The sequence below is a fragment of the Leuciscus leuciscus genome, assembly GCF_965113295.1.
Source record: "Leuciscus leuciscus genome assembly, chromosome: 20".
In the NCBI taxonomy this organism is placed as follows: domain Eukaryota; kingdom Metazoa; phylum Chordata; class Actinopteri; order Cypriniformes; family Leuciscidae; genus Leuciscus; species Leuciscus leuciscus.
Window position 1 is genome coordinate 3703016 of NC_138744.1, and position 17078 is coordinate 3720093.

The following is a 17078-nucleotide window of genomic DNA, read 5'->3' on the forward strand; positions in this document are numbered from 1 at the left end:
TTCAGCCACATCGGGCACGCCTGCAGCGTTTGCTAATTCACTACGACACAGATTATCCTCTGCTTATCGGTCAGCAACTGCGTACCGGGACAAAGCGCAAGGACAACAACGACATTACTATGATCGTCATGTGAAGTACACTCCATACAAGGCGGGCGACTTGGTACTCCTTGATGACCCAGCCAACAAGCATAATAAACTACGTCCTTGCTGGGTGGGTCCTTATGAGGTTTTACATTCAATAGCACCTCTTCGTAGTCTTACCCCTGTGGATTTTGCTGTTCGTGATACTTCCAAACCACACGCCAAGACTAAAGTCATTCACTATAACCGCATGAAGCCATACATCACTGAGCACTCACAAACACACACACCCCCCTCACCTCAGTTAACCGCCGAACCAAACACTCTGAACACACTATCAGGTCTCCTTCTACCTCATGTTACGCCAATAGCCCCAGGACCTCCCGCTGGACCCCCCATGCCTCGTTTGCCGCCAGCACACCAACCTTTGCCGCAGTACAGCCCCTTACCTGATGTTTCAAAGGACAATGCTAGAGACATTTGCCCCGCACCTTCCTTGGTACAGCCCCAGTGGGAGTACCCGGTGGTTCCCCAGTGTCCCCTGTCACGCAGTTCTCCACTCCACACGAACGTCCAAGGTTGCTTCGAATGCCGGCTTACTTGAAAGACTTTCAATTGTACTAAATAGTGTACTTTGAGGTTCTGATGTGACTTGGTTCTATCATTATACAGTATGCATAGTGTAATGAGTATTTTGTTTAATTTATTTATTTATTTATTTATTTTTTGATACCACTGTAAGTTGTTTAACAGTATGACGAGTTCATTGTTCTCATGGCCTTACAGTAGTGAAAAAATATATATAATGTGTACGTTTCATGACATGCACTGTTATCACATGTTCTCTTATGGGGTTTTGTGTCGACATACATAGAAATGAGGACATTTCTTATAGGAAGGGGAGAATTATGTAAGAATTGAAATGGGAAGGTTTAAATAAAGTTAGATGGTACGCGAGATATCGCGAGCGTAAGAAACACGCGAAAAGGGGAGGAGTTGAAAAAAGAGGAAGAAGAGAGTTGAAATGAATGAAGAAATGGACGATGTAATTGGGTGGAGCGATGTAGAGTCATAGTTAAGAGAAATGTTGAAATAAACACTGAGTTCTGAGCACAGAAGTCTTGGTCTGACTCCTCTATCAAGTGACCACGACAGATACAGAAAATAGGCAAGAACCCACGCATAATACTCGGTAAGCACGGATTCCTCGAGACTCGCAAACCCGAGTATTACACTATCATCGCAATTTCTTCTTGCATATCGTCCGCAATGCTTATTCTGAGGTCTCGCCACACCACACACTAGCAAAACGGTTAAATCTAGGATTTTTTTGTCCTCATGTTTGTGGTCTATCACATTTGGAAAATCTTATAAGATGTAAAAAATATTTTGGTATGTAGCCTACCCAGCATTAGGGGTTTGGAACAACATGATGGTGAGTAATTAATGACATAATTAACATTTTTGGGTGAACTAACCCTTTAAGAATGAAGCCTTACCAAAAAGCCTCAGTATCCGTTTAAAAATCTCTATGAACGAAAGCATATTAAAACGCGGATAAATCAACTCATCAACTTACAGTGTGTAAGGCTCTTCTGCTTTCATTGTCAATTGCACTGATGCGCTTGGTCCTGTTGCATGTCCTCAAACTGGCAACCCACGTGAGCGTCGAGTCTGAGGGGCGTGGGGAACAACGATCTCCGATATTTTGAATTTGGACTGCAGTACTTATTTCGACCACTAGCTGTCATTCTTAACAGACTGCAACTTTAAGGATTTAACCCACATGAAATTGGTCAGTTTCCACGTGGCAGAATTAAGGTAGGAACTTCTTCTGGCGGTAAGTCTGAGATCTGATATAGCTAAATGGGAGCTGTAGTGGCTGCATAATATATCGAAATATCGCAAATGTAGCATATATCGCGATATGCATATCGCAACGGCTTGCAATAACTGGGGTCATGAACAACATACAAAGAGAAAATCACTCACTGCTCATGGCTAAATAACTTTTGTAGCTTTAATAATAATCAGTATATATTTCATTCATACAGTGAAAACTAAGCACTGCAGTGTTTTATTTTTACATAGGTTTATTTAACAACAGAAACGGAATAATCCTAATGTAGGCCTACCTGAAACCCTAAACCCTGTGGTTTACACTGATGTAAAAATAACACTTCTTATGCTACAGTAAAACACTGCTGTTCAGTTTCAGAAGTTGTTTTCTTGCCACAAAAAGAATGTGAAACACGTATAGGTTATATAATTTTAAATATATTTTAAAGATAATTTAAGTTTATTTTACACACTTTAAGCATTATCGTATCGCATATCGTATTTTTCTTCAATATCGTGCAGCCCTAAGCAGTAGCATGTAGCGCTATTTTATAGCAATATAAAAAACAAGTCATAAGAAAAAGGAATTATACTATATAAAGAAAGCCAGAAGAAAAAGGTGGAATCGCGCTATGAAAGAAAAGCCATAAGAAAAAGGGGGAATCGGTCGCCATTACAGTCAATATTAAAAGATGGGCTGCTGCGTCAGTTTCTGTAGATGGCCATGGGACCCTGAAGGTGAAGGAGAATTGTAGCAATGAGGGGGTGGAGTCATGAGAAATCGAGTCCCCCTCAGAAATCGGGTCTCCTTTTAGGACCCACGCGGTAATGCCTGGTCAAAAGTTGTTATCACAATATCTTGACTAGTCATAACTATTGTATGATGTTTATTACATGAAGTGCACAAACAACATGCTTGAAATATAAAATGAATGCCTATATATTGCATAATAAAACAAACTGGATACACAACCATGCCTACAATGTATTTTTAAGGATAAATATTGTTGCAACATACTATTCTATATTATAGAATAGTATAATATTAATGTAATATTAATTTTACATAATAATAGCAATGTGGTATGGTATATAGCAATACTATAATACATTTTAAATATATTAATTGTTATGCTAAGTACACACAAACATCATTAATTTGAAACATGTAATTGGGAATATTGGAATAAAAAACATAATATAATATAAATAAGCTAGCAGGCTAATCAGGTAGATGTATGCTATCCTAGTACATAAGCTAACTAAAACACAGTAAGAAATAGAAATGCTTTATTTAACAACTTATAGCCTCAGTTACATACTATTATATGAACCATGTGACTTTGATGGTCATTATAGCTCAATATCCTCATCTTTGATGACTATTTTGACTGTTAAGGATTTTTCCTTTTATGAAGTAGGCTACTACTGCTGCCCATATGTAAATGAACAACTATTCCAAAAAAATATCGTCCGGACCTCCTCTGGGAAGGAAATAAAGAGACCGGACCTCTTGGAACTTTAATTGAATAGTCCTGAACTAGACCAACCAAAGTGACAGGACTCTGAAACTCAGGCATTGCTGTGCTTGTAAACTGCCAAATGAAAATTTTAGAGAGATATGAATGACACCTCACTTACACTGACTATAAGAAGAGGCGCATCCTGTAATGTGAGAGAAGAGCACACACAAGCATCTCGACAAGCAGCAGGAAACCAGTGGCCTGATACACCAGACACCTAAATCTACCCATCAAACTTTTTATATTACATTTAAAAAAAAAAAATGTTTTATCTATAAGCTATTATTCTTATTTGTGTCCCCATAACGTAAAATTTACCTGAATCACACACACACACACACACACACACACACACACACACACACACACACACACACACACACACACACACACACACACACACACACACTCACAAGCTGATATCTAAGTTCACACAGGATATAACACACACACACACACACACACACACACACACACAAGCTGATATCTTAGTTCACACAGGATATAACATCAGTGGGTTAAAGGACAAGACAATGACTCATATGCAGAAATCAATGGGTCTTTAATGAGCTCAGAATTAAAACAAAAAACAATAAAAACTTCATAAGACTAGACAAGAGCACATGGTGAAGGAACAAACACCCAGACCATGTGCTCATAATGGACAAGACAAGACAAAAGCATATGACAAATGAAACAAGATCAACATCCCTGTGCTCAAGCAAAACTCAACACATGAGCATATGAACTGGGACAGAAGACAAAAACATGGAACACCAGTATCTGGATCCCAACATTGAACCAGACAGTTCAGGAGTACCAGGATTCAGACACCCTGTCCCAAACACACAACACACCACAGACAACATATTTTAATTGTTTTATTTTAGTTAATAAAAAAAAAGAAGAAAAAAAAAAAGAGCAACGGAAGACCACGTAATTTCCTAATTAGCTTCATAAGGAATGTTACCATAACAAAGCTAGGCAGCGACAACAGGAATGTCTTATTTTTGCTGATAATATTATATATACAAATAAATTTACATTTATAAAGAAGTTTTTAAAATATGCTTTATGAGTGTTTGTGTTCCCAATCTGCTCTTAACTTTATAAGTAAAGCATTAGACTTGTGGAAGGGCCCTTCGTGAAGAGATTCAATATTTCACTTTCGTTTGGAATATCCCTACAAATGGCGTCCCCTTCCCGAAGTGCCCTTCAAGGGAGCAAAAACACCTTTGGAATTCACCCTAAATGTTGAAATTAGGTGCTATTTTATGTTTTTAATAAAGTGTTTAATGTTCCTTTTGTGGTTAGCAGTGTGCTGATAGTGTTTGTAGTTATAGGCTACTCAAGTGCAAACTTAGATGTTCTCTTACGAGAGGTTCTCTCGTATTGCGTAAGTTAGCTTACGCTACGGGTAAAGTCATCTTTTCTCGAAATATGAAGCCAAAAAATTATCCTTAATTTTTATTCATTGTCAACGCAGTGCAGCAGCTAGCAGACCTAGAGCAGGCTATCTAGCGCGCTCATTGGCTGCTCTGCGGCAACTGCAGCAGCCTACCAGTGAGCCTGGCGTGACGTCACGCCCAATGAGGGCGCGCGCGCCCTCACGCGTCACAGCCCGCCAGAATGGGAGTGGCTTAGCGTATAAAAGGAAGGCTCGGAGGCTGATACCCTGATTTCCGTCTCTTCAGCGAAGCTCTCTGCATCGCTGGATCTCTGAGAGAAGCCGCCGCCGTCGAAGCAAGCGACAGAGCAAGCAGAGGACAGCGCCTGAGGAAGCTGGACGATTCTTCGCGCCTTCAGCCATCCGTGCCTGCTACACTATCCGCCGTCATATCCTTTTACTGCTGTGTGTGTTCGCCGCTGCGACACATACTCTCGCTTCTAAAAGAGAAATTTCCTACGAGGCGTTGTTTCAAATGCCTCGCACCACTCCCCGCTCTCTCTCTCCCTCTGTTCGAGCCGCGCAACTGCGCCGTTCACAAGGGATGTCAGAGATGCGGACGATTACGGGGCTCGCTCTCTCCCTCTGTTCGAGTCGCGCAAACTGCGCCGCTCACAAGGGATTGCAGAAGCGTACGGTCACGGGGCTAGTTTTTCTTTACGTTACAAGAAAGCTACCCCGCCCCCCGCGCCCGTGTCCCGGCGAAAGGAGAAAAGAGTGTTTCACATCCATTTCACACATATTTCTCAGTCCCCTCCTAAGTTCAGGCTACTGGAAATATCAATACTGCAGTAAACGAGCCTGTTACAGTACACGCACGCCTGCAAAACATGATGACGCTCTCTGGCTACTCGCCCTGCTTCCCGCGCTCTCTCCCTTTGCTTGTGCCGGCCAAACTGCGCCGTTCTCAAGGGATGTCAGAGCAGATGGTCACGAGCAATGTTCAGCACCCCGCGTGCCTCACTCACCGGCGAAAGGAGGAGAGAGAGTATTTGTAGCCCCGCTGAGGCCGGGCCAATCTCCAATTCTCACACATTTCTCAGTCCCCTCTGAGTTCAGGCGGCTGGAAATATTAATATTGCAGTAAACGAGCCTGTTACAATGCACGCACGCCTGCAAGCTAACGCCGACACGAAACTAGATATTCACGGGTGCTGAACATTGTGAAACGGGGCTATTCGCTGCAGTTCGCTCGCCGCCCCCCGCGCTTTCGAGCACGGACCGAGACGAGAGTGAATACAGAAGCAGCCCATCTGCTTCATACAGAAATAGCGAAACTATTGTGCAAGGGGGCGATAGAACGAGTGCATCCTTCTCTGACCGAGACGGGCTTTTACAGCCGTTATTTCCTCGTTCCCAAGAAGGACGGAGCTCTCAGACCCATATTAGATCTGAGATATTTGAACAAAGCTCTCATGAGACGGCCGTTCAAAATGCTCACAACCAGACAAATCCTCGCGCAAATCCGCCCAAGGGACTGGTTTATTTCTCTCGATCTGAAAGACGCATACTTTCAGATTCAGATTATACCCCGTCACAGGCCATTCTTGAGATTCGCCTTCGACGGTCAGGTATATCAATACACCGTCCTCCCGTTCGGCCTCTCTTTAGCACACCGTACGTTCACGAAGTGCATGGACTCGGCCCTCGCTCCCCTGAGAACACAGGGCATGCGAATTCTGAACTATTTGGATGACTGGTTGATTCTAGCGCAGTCAGAGGAAGAACTCATATCCCACAGACTAGCGCTTCTCAGCCATCTGAAAAGCTTGGGTCTCTCGGTCAACTAGACCAAGAGCTCATTAATACCCAGTCAGTCAATCTCTTTTTTTGGGAATAGAGCTAGACTCGGTGGCTATGACGGCCAGACTGTCGACACAGCGCGCGCGCCGTATTCGACATCTCGCTGCGTCTTTTCAGAAAGGCAGGTGTTTCCCCCTGAAAACATTTCAGATGATGTTGGGCCACATGGCTTCAGCTGCAGCGGTGCTTCAGCTGGGCTTACTGCGCATGCGAGAGCACCCCGCAGAGCGTGGATTGCCGGCGGCTCGCGAGTCAGTGTGAATCAGGGCTGCGTCTCAGCCCTGCAGCCCTGGCTGGCAGCCGGATGGTACCAACGGGGAGTTACAAAGGGAGTTATCTCGCACCGGAAAACGATCTCGACAGACGCCTCCAACCTAGGTTGGGGGGCGCTTCTCGAGGGCAGACCGGTCTATGGCCTCTGGTCAGACCGGGAGAAATGCCTTCACATAAACTGTCGGGAGATGCTAGCGGTCGAGAATGCACTGAAACATTTTCTCCCATACCTGCGAGGACACCATGTACTAGTTCGCACAGACAACATGTCAGTGGTGTCCTACGTGAACCTTCAGGGCGGGATCAGATCCAAAATCCTCTGCGCACTGGCGGAACGCCTCCTCGTTTGGGCTCAGGGCTCACTGCGCTCGCTGAGAGCCGCGCATGTGCCCGGTCAACTGAACGACGGCCCAGACAGACTGTCCAGAGACAACGTTCCCCCCGAGGAATGGTCTCTGCACCACCAGACGGTCCAGCTTCTATGGCGCCTTTTCGGCAGAGCGAAAGTCGACCTAATTGCGTCAGACGACAACGCCCACTGCCCGATATTCTTCTCGAAGGGCGAGGACGCGCTGGCCCAAGCCTGGCCCAGCGTCCCGCTGTACGCTTTTCCCCCGATCTCGCTGTTACCTCAGGTGATCGGGAGGATCAGAGAAACGCGCCACTCAGTGCTCCTCATAGCCCCGCACTGGGAGAACCAGACATGGTTCCCGGAATAAATGCGGCTGGCAGACTCAGCCCCATGGCCGATCCCGGTGAGAAGAGACCTTCTCTCTCAAGCCCGCGGTGCGATCTGGCATCCCCATCCAGAGCGCTCGTCTCTGCATGCGTGGATAATCAACGGATACTCGTTGATTTGCCAAAAGGGGTCGTGAACACGATCACGCAGTCCAGAGCCCCCTCTACGAGACGGCTCTATGCGTCAAAATGGTCTGTGTTTAACAAGTGGTGCACAGGGAAAAATCTAAACCCACAAACGTGTGGGGTTTCGTGGGTTTTGTGCTTCCTTCAGGAGCTGCTGGACGTGGGCAGGTCCCCTTCCACGCTCAAAGTTTATGTTGCGGCTATTGCAGCGTTCGCCGACTCGGCGCGCGGCCGCGCATTAGGAAGGAATGAATTCATCATCCGCTTCCTCAGAGGAGCCAGGAGGATGAATCCCCCGCGGCCCCCCTCGGTTCCGATTTGGGATTTGTCTTTGGTCCTAGAGGCCCTGAAAGCTTATCCCTTCGAACCTTTGGACACTGTGGATCTGAAGTACCTCACGTTCAAAACCGTTTTTCTGATAGCTCTGTCTTCAGTTAAACGCGTGGGTGACTTGCACGCGTTATCAGTTAACGCGGCGTGTCTTGAGTTCGGACCTAATGACTCAATAGTCATTCTCAAACCGAGACATGGTTACGTCCCCAAGGTGATGGTCACTCCTTTCAGAGCGCAGGTCATTTCCCTCTCAGCCCTACCGGCATCCGGCAGCGAGGTTGATAGTAACCTCCTCTGCCCTGTCAGGGCTCTGAGGAATTACGTCACGCGCTCCGCCGCTTTCAGGCGCTCGGAGCAGCTTTTCGTTTCGTTTGGAGGGCGCACCAAGGGTCTCGCCGCCTCGAAACACAGTCTGTTCAGATGGATAGTGGACGCTATTGCGGCAGCTTATGCATCCAGAAACCTGCAGTGCCCCTTGGGCATCCGGGCTCATTCCACCAGAGGCATGGCCTCATCGTGGGCTTGGTCCAGCGGGATTTCCATTTATGACATTTGTACAGCGGCAGGTTGGGCCTCCCCCTCTACATTTGTTAGGTTTTATAACCTGGAAGTTCCCGCCCTGCAGGCTAAACTTCTATCAGTCTAAGTCGTGTGTATGCCCTGCCCAGACTTTTGTGCGCAGGGCTACTTACTCGATTTAGCTCTCCTGGTTGAGCTGCACTAGAAAGGGTTGTGTCAGTATCTGTATAGACCGGCCGAGCCGCTCTACACCCCCTAATGTGTGCTTATGAACATGTGCTGGCCCACTCTGTCGGCCACCTGTTTCCCACTTATCAGTGTTCCCCGGGCTTCCCCTGGGACGGCGTTGACAAGGGGTTCCCGTAGCGTAAGCTAACTTACGCAATACGAGAGAACCTCTCGTAAGAGAACGTAATCGGTTACTAACGTAACCTCGGTTCTCTATAGAAGAGGGAACGAGTATTGCGTAACCCGCCGTGCTCACGCCACGAGCTCATTTCGCTTCAGTCGACGAAAACCAGGGTATCAGCCTCCGAGCCTTCCTTTTATACGCTTAGCCACTCCCAATCTGGCGGGCTGTGACGCGTGCGTGACGTCACGCCAGGCTCACTGGGAGGCTGCTGCAGTTGCCGCAGAGCAGCCAATGAGCGTGCTAGATAGCCTGCTCTAGGTCTGCTAGCTGCTGCACTGCGTTGACAATGAATAAAAATTAAGGATAATTTTTTGGCTTCATATCTCGAGAAAAGATGACTTTACCCGTAGCTTAAGCTAACTTACGCAATACTCGTTCCCTCTTCTAGAGAGTAACCGGTTACATTAGTAACCGATTACGAATCTTTCTCTCATGAGTAATAACTGTGAAAACGTCAGTGATATTTAATTTCTTACTTGTTCTTTAAGTTTGCAAGCGATATATTTTATGCACAGCCATTGTTTATAGATAAAGCAACAAACAGTCTTGATCAGATTAGGCTCAACCTAACCACAACTAAAACTCAGACATACCAGATAAGAAAAAAAGATTGCATGCTAGAAAATTTACATTTTGCAGAACAGTAATAATTCCAGACAGTTTATTACAATTAACCGTTTTGTTTACATAATCTTATATGTTTTTTTTTACATGTCTATACTCACCAACCACTTTATAAGGTACACCGTTTCAACTGCTTGTTAACGCAAATATCTAACCAGCCAATCACATGGCAGCAACTCAATGTAGGCATGTAGACACGGTCAAGATGATCTGCTGAAGTTCAAACTGAGAATCAGAATGGGGAAGAAAGGGGATTTAAGTGACTTTGAAAGTGGCATGGATGTTGGTGCCAGACTGTGACAGGTGCTGATTGACGAGGCAGAGAGAGAATCCACATGCATACATGACTTTCATAGCAAAAGGCAAAACATCAATAATCCAAACCAGAAAACTGGAGAAAAAAAAGTCCACATGAAAAGACAGGAACATCCAGGAACTCCTGATCCAAAACACAAACACGATCCAACAACGACCAGAAAAACACAACTGAAAAGCACAAGCTTAAACAGAGAAATCAGTGATAATAAAAGACAGATGTAACTAATGACTGAAACTATATAAACTAGTAAACACAACTCGTCAAACCTTGAAGCAGATGTGCTACAGCAACAGAAGACACACCGGTGTCACTCCTGTCAGATAAGAACAGGAAACTGAAGCTACAATTCACAAGGGCTCACCAAAACTGGACAATAGAAAATGTTATTGTCCGGACCTCCACTGGAAAGGAAATATAGAGGCCGGATCTCTTGGAACTTTAATCGAATACTCCAGAACTAGACCAACCAAAGTGACAGGACCCTGAAACTCAGGCATATATCGCTGGTGCTTGTAAACTGTCAAATGAAAAAAATATGTAGAGAGTTATGCATGAAACGTCTAGATAAAAAATGCAATAAAATAATAAGAAATAAAAAAAAAAGTCTATTACCATTGCATCAATGCAATCAGGAAGTGGGTTGACGCAGGCAGAAATAACGTGTAAATATTGATATTATGTGTAATAGATTAGGGCAATGGTCCATTTTAGTGGTGCTGGTGGCCAAATGACACTTTAAAATAAATAAGAGCTATAGAAATGTATATTAATATTTACAAGTAATTTAAAACAATTTATCTTGATAGCATGCAAGGCTATTTTATACGCTTTATTTATTTTTTGATTAGTTGGGCATTCTGCAGCCTTTCATCAAACTTCTCAACACACAGCCCACCTCAAGATTGTTTTTAATCAATGCACAAATCATACAATAAAACAAACAAACAGATTAACACTATCTGTAGGCTACCTAAATTCCAATAAGGTGGGCAAGGCTCAGCCCACCCGTGCCCATGCCTAGATCCGGCCCCAAGTGCAAGTCTGTGTCAACCCCTCACTTACACTGACTATAAGAAGAGGCGCTTCATTTAATGTGAGAGAAGAGCACACACACGAGCATCTCGACGAGCAGCAGGAAGCTGCAACACAAGACACCTGACATTCTTACAGACACACAGAGGAAGGAAAGGGTAAGCTTCATCTGTAATTCTATTTTCTGGTCCAAGGAATTCACTGGAAAATGAATGATACCATATGTTTAATTCCCGACCCCAGAAGACTATTGAACATAAAACCAGAATAATATATTTTGATCAACTTGACATTAGCATTGATAATGTAGGAAACAGCAGTGTACATAATTTCATGAATGTACTAAAGTATTTGGTAAATTGTTCAAAAGAATGAGAAATTGCTTTTCATGTATATAGTGACTAGATGGTATGGGTTGAACAAGAAGTTTTGAGAATTTCAAATTGTGATCTGAGAAAAGTACGGAAGCCATGAACCGCAACGTAAAAAAAAAAATCCCCAAATTTATATATCTCCTATATATATAGTTGTGAATCATCAGACTTAGTCAGGTCCATTTGCAACAGTTTATTATTGAAAGTAGGGGTGGGCGATATGGCAAAAATATCATATCACGTTTTTTTTCAGGAAAATCACGATTCACGATTTTATCACGATTCTTTTTTATGTTGGTTTTACTATTTTGTGACTGAGCATTACAGCCAAACTAATGTCCATATTTTAAAACAAAGCCTTAGGTAACAAAATAAAAAAAATGGCAGACAGGGGCAAAGATAAAAATATTTGTCATTATTTTCTTTGTTATTAAATATTAAGATCAAAGATACACATTACACATACACAACTTAATATACAAATTAAATAAACAGCTACAGTAGGTGTATTTAAGCTACGTTTTCAGCTACAGTAGGTGTATTTAACAGTAGCATTGAAGAAAGTAATTAAATGAACAAATATGAAAATAAAACAAAACAGACTTCACTGTATAAATTATACATTTATACTTATTAAAGCTACTATTAAAGTTATCAGTCAATAGCAGTGAGTGTCACATGCCTGTCCTGTCTTGTGCTGCACATGGGTGTTTTGTTATTTTGGGCCATGTGCTCGTGTCTATTGTCTAGCCCCTCCCATCTTGTTATCTGATTATTGGTTAATTTGTCCCACCTGTCTGTCTCGTTACCCTCCTTTGTTTGTTCCCCTATTTAGCCTCCTTGTGTTTGTAGTCTTGTGCTGGTTCGTTGTCCGAGTTACCTGTCCTTGATGTTCCTGTCTGTTGGATATCTGAGTTCTGAGTTTTTGTACTTTGTTTGTTTATTAAATCTCCTCTGCACTTGAATCCTCGTCTCTCGTTTAGTGTTCCGTGACAGAACGAACCAGCCAAATATGTGGATTCAGCGGAGTGAAATTTTTTCTGGCGAGGATAAGGGGTCTTCAATTTCCTTGTTTGAATACTTCGCCAGGTGTGTTCAAAGGACTATGGAGGAGGAGAGGACCATGGCAGATGGCGGTCAGCAGAAAGGCAAGCCTTCACCGCTGGTCCCGAAACGGAGGAGAGGAAGGAAGAACCCCTCCGTGACTGTTCCGGTGGTCCCAGTTCCGGTGGTCCCAGTTCCGGTGACCCCGAAACGGAGGAGGAGAAGGAAGACCTCCTCCATTCCTGTTTCGGTGCTCCCGAGTCCGGTGCTCCCGAGTCCGGTGGTCCAGAGTCCGGTGATCCCGAGTCCGGTGGTCCCAGTTCCGGTGGTCTCGAGTCTGGTGGTCCGGAGGCGGAGGAGGAAGACTTCCTGCCTCCCCAATGACCCGGAGGCCGTCCCCTCTGAGCAGCCCGCTGTCGTCCCGGAGGCCGTCCCCTCTGAGCAGCCCGCTGTCGTCCCGGAGACCGTCCCCTCCGAGCAGCCCGCTGCCGTCCCCTCCGAGCAGCCCGCTGCCGTCCCCTCCGAGCAGCCCGCTGTCGTCCCGGAGGCCGTCCCCTTCGAGCAGCCCGCTGTCATCCTGAGATCGTCTCGGAGTCGCCCACCATCAGTCCTGCCACGGCCAAGAGAGTGGTCTTCCTTTTTTATGCAGTGGTGGTACTGCAGGCGTGGAGGAAGCACAGGACGTCTGCCGATCCAGAGACTGTTCTTGAGCCTGTGTCTTCGGACAAGATGGCCACCGCCGAGCCTGTTCACGTCATGCCTGCCGAGCCTGTGTCTTCGGACAAGATGGCCACCGCCGAGAGTGTTCACGTCACGCCTGCCGAGCCTGGGTCTTCAGACAAGATGGCCGCCGCCGAGCCTGTTCACGTCACGCCTGCCGAGCCTGTGTCTTCGGACAAGATGGCCGCCGTCGACCCTGTGTCTGTTCCTGAGCCTGAGCCGGTGGTGTCTGTTCCTGAGCCTGAGCCGGTGGTGTCTGTTCCTGAGCCTGAGCCGGTGGTGTCTGTTCCTGAGCCTGAGCCGGTGGTGTCTGTTCCAGTTCCTGGGCCGGTGGTGTCTGTTCCAGTTCCTGGGCCGGTGGTGTCTGTTCCAGTTCCTGGGCCGGTGGTGTCTGTTCCAGTTCCTGAGCCTGAGCCGGTGGTGTCTGTTCCTGTTCCTGAGCCGGTGGTGTCTGTTCCAGTTCCTGGGCCGGTGGTGTCTGTTCCAGTTCCTGGGCCGGTGGTGTCTGTTCCAGTTCCTGAGCCTGAGCCGGTGGTGTCTGTTCCTGAGCCTGAGCCGGTGGTGCCAGTTCCGGTGGTGCCAGTTCCAGTGCCAGTCCGAGGGGTCTTCACCGCCCTGGCCGCCCGGTGGTGTCTGTTCCTGTTCCTGAGCCGGTGGTGTCTGTTCCAGTTCCTGGGCCGGTGGTGTCTGTTCCAGTTCCTGGGCCGGTGGTGTCTGTTCCAGTTCCTGAGCCTGAGCCGGTGGTGTCTGTTCCTGAGCCTGAGCCGGTGGTGCCAGTTCCGGTGGTGCCAGTTCCAGTGCCAGTCCGAGGGGTCTTCACCGCCCTGGCCGCCCGAGGGGTCTTCACCGCCCTGGCCGCCCGAGGGGTCTTCACCGCCCTGGCCGCCCGAGGGGTCTTCACCGCCCTGGCCGCCCGAGGGGTCTTCACCGCCCTGGCCGCCCGAGGGAAAGTCTCCGCCCTCCGCCCGATGGACTGTCTGCTCCGCCCTGGCCGCCCGATGGACTGTCTGCTCCGCCCTGGACTCCCGAACTTTGTGTGCCTCCCTGGCCTTCTGAACGGTCCATTCCCCTTTTCCCGCCCTGGTCTGTCCCCCCCGTCCCGCCCTGGTCTGTCCCTCCCTTCCCGCCCTGGTCTTATGGAGCGTCTGGTAGCCGCTCCGTAGGGAGGGGGTAATGTCACATGCCTGTCCTGTCTTGTGCTGCACATGGGTGTTTTGTTATTTTGGGCCATGTGCTCGTGTCTATTGTCTAGCCCCTCCCATCTTGTTATCTGATTATTGGTTAATTTGTCCCACCGGTCTGTCTCGTTACCCTCCTTTGTTTGTTCCCCTGTTTAGCCTCCTTGTGTTTGTAGTCTTGTGCTGGTTCGTTGTCCGAGTTACCTGTCCTTGATGTTCCTGTCTGTTGGATATCTGAGTTCTGAGTTTTTGTACTTTGTTTGTTTATTAAATCTCCTCTGCACTTGAATCCTCGTCTCTCGTTTAGTGTTCCGTGACAGTGAGTGATTTTTCTCTTTGCATTTTGTTGTTTTATTAACATTAAAGGAATAGTTCTCCTAAAAATTCAAATTGTCATTTACTCTCTCAAGTTGTTTTAAACTCGAATAAGTTTCTTTCTTCTGTTGAAAATAAAAGTTATTTGGAAGAATGTGGGTAACCAAACAGTTGATGTACCCCCAGTGACAACCATAGTATATTTTTCTCCTATGGAAGTCAATGGGGACCAGCTACTGTTTGGATAGCCACATTCTTCAAAATATTAATATTAGAAAAATATTAGAAAATATTAGAAGGAAATTAATACAGGTTTGGAACAACATTAGAGTGCGTAAATGATGAGAATTTTTATTTTTGGGTGAACTATCCCTTTAAGGACAAGCGGCAGCGTGTTTACTATTGCTACTGCCTCTTTAAGAGTTGCGCGCGACGCGTCTAATATACACGCATTTGACAAGCAGATTTACTAAATTTTCTCAAGTTTGCTTTCACTTTAGACATAACCGACTTTGTTTATGTAAACCTTGTGTGTATTTAACTGTATTAGCACAATAAGACTCGAAAGATAACTTAGTCCAGTATCCAGGCGCTGGTAGACAGGCTTTTAGTGCATGTGAGCTTCACATGTACGCGCTGAGAATCGCACACGTTAGCGCATCACCACGCGAATTAAATGTTTAACCGACAAGGCATTAAAGCACATGCAAATTATGAACTTTTGTGAACTGCAGTGTCCCGTTCCGCTGCGTTAACACTTTATGTGAATATACGTCGCGTTGTTCAGTATGTTGGGACAGAGGCGCCAGAACAGATATAGGCTAATGCACGATTCTACGATATTTCTTCAAAAGCAGATCGTGGAGACATTTTAATCGTCCACGATCAAAAATCGTCATATCGCACACCCCTAATTGAAAGTCAACAGGCAAGGGTCCAACACCAGCGAAAACAGTGTAGCAGGGCAGGCAAGGCGTAAAGGGAACCAGGCAAGAGGTCAGGGGCAGGCAGCAGACGAAACGAGATCCAGGAATCAGGCAGAAGGTCAATGAGCAGGCAGCAGACAATCGAAGAGTGAGTTTCAGCAAGGGTCGCAAACACGGGCAGGATAACTTTCTAGAAAAAGCTCAGAGATGCACATAACAGTGAAACAAGACTTTGCACAGAGTGTGCTGTGAGTGTGATTTATATAGGGCTGGGAATGAGTAACAGCTGTGTGTGATCATTACTCACAGGTGGAAACGGGATAAGTGCATGAGTGAGGCATTGTTGGATTTGGAGTTCGGGAGACAGTCAGTATTCGGGCAAGGGAATAGCTGGGAATAGCAGGGAATAGCTGCCCTGATTGCTGCCTCGCGCTAGGAAATAAATTAATTACTGTTATAAATATAAAACGTCACTAAAGACCTATAATTTTCACAATAATTTTTAATGGTAAAATATATTTGTCGGGGACCCCCCAAAATCCAAAAATAAATTCTTATGGGGGGTCCCTAATGACTTATGGAGGGTCCGGGACTCCCCCAGACCCCCCTCATTTCGAACCCTGGTTGCAACGCCTTCAGGGAGGTGGGTTGAGGCCAGTCCAAAACTGCCTTGACCTTACTCTCGTCCATTGCCACGCCTTCTGGACTGATGACATAACCCAGGAATGTTGTAGTGGTCTGGTGGTAATCACACTTCTCAATCTTAGCGTAGAGTTGATGCTGGATGAGTCTTTGGAGGACTGCCCGGACGTGCTGGATGTGGTCTTTTAAGGTGTCTGAATAAATCAGGATGTCGTCAATGTAAAATGACAGTTCGGTGGAGCATATCTCAGAACACATCATTTATAAAAGACTGGAAGACGGCTGGACTATTTGCCAGGCCGAACGGCATAACAAGATATTCATAGTGCCCCGTGCAAGTGGAAAAGGCGGTTTTCCACTCGTCCCCTTCGCGGATGCAGATCAGGTTATAAGCACACCGCAGATCCAGTTTAGTGTAGAATCTGGCCGTGTGAAGGAGTTCCAAGGCGGCAGGCACTAGGGGTAGCGAATAGCGGAACTTGATTGTGCAGTCATTGAGAGCTCTATAATCAATACGGGTCAGAGACCGCCGTCTTACTTCTGCACAAAGAAAAACCCGGCCAATGCAGGGGACGTTGAGGGACGAATGAAGCCCTTCGCGAGTTCCTCTTCAATGTATTTTCACATAGCTTCTGGTTGGGAGAGTGGGAAAACGCTGCCCCTGGGAGGCGTGGTGCCTGGCACCAGATCGATGGCACAATCGTTGGTACGGTGAGGAGGAAGCCTGGAGGCTTTTGTCTTGCTGAAGGCCTCCGACAGATCGTGATACACGGATGGGAGGCGGTTCACCACAGCGTCCTCCCGGGG

The 17078-nt window shown here is 46.3% G+C and overlaps 1 protein-coding gene and 1 long non-coding RNA gene across 6 annotated transcripts in view; both read left to right on the forward strand.

The window, feature by feature from the left end:
- LOC309484511 overlaps positions 1 to 17078 on the forward strand; it is a 66130-nt gene that overhangs the window by 9815 nt on the left and 39237 nt on the right. The gene's annotated exons all lie outside the window — the stretch shown is intronic.
- The window catches only part of LOC309484465 (1-phosphatidylinositol phosphodiesterase-like), a 41214-nt gene continuing 34926 nt past the window's right edge, over positions 10791 to 17078 (forward strand). The window contains exon 1 of one of the 2 annotated variants that reach the window (XM_082150820.1): positions 10791 to 11230. The gene's annotated coding sequence lies outside the window, so the exon portion shown is untranslated. Of the gene's footprint in view, positions 11231 to 15724; positions 15778 to 17078 lie in introns of those variants that run through there. The other variant, XM_082150821.1, reaches the window with a different exon arrangement.